Raw genomic sequence first — 2252 nt, 5'->3', positions numbered from 1 at the left:
CATGGAGCAACCATCTTTGGAGAGCCTGAAAGTCAGAATGGTAGTAGGAGACACCTGGGAGAACTATGCTGGAGAGCATCTGGGTACATCCTCACTGACAGAGCTCGTTGGTCTGTCCTGGGAAGGTGGTGCTGAAAAGGCTAGGGTGGGGGTAGGGGTAGGGGGTGGGAAGGGTATGTGCAGACAAGATTTGGGACACCTCTCTCATCCCCAAGGTGCTTTTCATCCAGGCCTAGGGTAGGCTACAGTTGAATGGGGGTCTGGAGATAAAAAAAAAAAGTGAAACTAGAGAGTCAAAGTAATCATAGAAAGAAACTAAACAAGACAGACCTAAACAAATAACTAAACAAGACAGAACAGCCAGCAGCAATAAGATTGGTTGTTATGTTAAAGGTGATGGGGGCAGGAAACTGAAACAGTATAACCCCTCTCTTTAGAGAAAGGCAAGAGTGTAAGTCAGGTTGCGCAGTTCATTTTTCTAAACATGACCACTTTTATTTGGTACAGGTAAAATGTTCAAAGAGAAGAAGGAAATGTTAAACCATCCCTATACATCTCCTAGACCCAAAATGAATGTATCAAAAAAGATTCACAGCCTCCCTTTCCCAGGCTTTTCTCTTCTGTGGTATTGTCAAGTATCTTTGGGGTTAGATGTGTGCTTTCATCATTTAATAGTCTGTTTACTCATGAGGATTCCCTGCTGCTGAGGTAAGACTGGAAAGGGCTCACAGCACTGACCTGGGTGTCCAAGCTAGGCCCAACAGCCTACCTTTGTGTCAGAATCCACTTGGAACTATGAATCATGCATGTATGAGACCACATCCCTGCAGGACCACAGGCTAAGTCTGGGGGTGGAAGGAAGGGTCTTTACTGTCATTCTGAAGTGATTCATGCCTACCTAGAAACCCCACCTCATCCTCTCTTTCCAGGGCCTATTGCCATCTGAAATTAGCTTGCTTTGTTACTGTTGCTTGTTTTCTCACAAGAATGCCAGTCTCTTGAGAGCAGGCTGTGTGTGTCTGTTCTCTGTGGAATCATTAGCACACAGGTGAGGGTCTGGCACAAAAGAGGTACTTAACCCTTGGATAAAGGAGTGAAGGTGCATGGATCTGGGCACGCTGAGCTAACAGGGCCACCTAACTTGTCTCCCAGTCTCACTTTCTACTGCATAGTACACAGCGAGGTCGCACACAACACTGGCACTTTTCACATATGGCAAGTTAACCCTCAATGCTTCCATCTGAGAATTTTTCATAAGCCTTGGTGGCAGGTTCATGAACTTAATTGTCAGAACTTGTATAGTCATAGCAGTACTACAGAAAGTGGAAACAGCCCAAATGTCCATCAACTGATGAATGGATAAACTAATCTGGTATAATGAATTATCAGGCAGCCATAGAAAGGAATGAAGTACTGAAACATGGATGAACCTTGAAAATATTATGCTAANTCACATCCCCATAACTTGGAATGCACTTCAGAATTACAGGAATGTACCAGGTGCCAGGTGTGTCTTAATACACTGAGTGTCATGCAGATGATGGGCAGAGGAGTGCACTGTCAGCCTTCAGTTTGCCTCAGACTTGGGAAGTAAGAGACATATCAGGTGCCCAGACCTTGTTCTCACTGGGAGCCTGTCCCTTACTGTTGAGCCAGATGCTGGGATGGCTTACAGGAACTACTGTCGAGTGAGCAATGTTGACCACGCTCTTATTCCTTAGGACAAGCATGAATTCGCTGTCAAATGACTAAGAGGTGAACAGAGGAAAGGAAAACAAGGCCTGAACAATGGGATGTTCTCTATACCTCTTAGACATGGGTGTTCCTCTCTAAGATAAGATCCAGCAGAGGCTTTTTGCAGAGCTTACATCACGTGTTGCATTTGCCAAGAACATCGCTTGCCCTTGTCCACTCTTAGCTGATCTACTGAGCAGCAAGGAAGCAAACAACAAGCTCCTCTAGCCCATGCCCTCACAGGAACCACAGGGTTCCCTTCAACTGTTGAAGGATCCCAAAACTGTTGAAGAGTTAGTTCTGAGAAGTGGCTGAGCTCAAACTGAGGTTCTTACATTTACCCCACAAATGAGGTTTCAGCTTTTCTTCCCTTTCTACAACCTGCATATGTGTCAGAAAGGAACTAGCATTACTGAGCTGAGAATCTTTTGGGACAGGGTTATGCCTGGGTTGTTCTATACCCTAGTAGTTAACACAGTGGCTGGCAGTCCACCCCTATTCAATGAATGGATTTATTA

Source organism: Hipposideros armiger, unplaced genomic scaffold, assembly GCF_001890085.2.
Source record: "Hipposideros armiger isolate ML-2016 unplaced genomic scaffold, ASM189008v1 scaffold_816, whole genome shotgun sequence".
NCBI classification, from domain to species: Eukaryota; Metazoa; Chordata; class Mammalia; order Chiroptera; family Hipposideridae; genus Hipposideros; species Hipposideros armiger.
This window is presented reverse-complemented; position numbering follows the sequence as displayed.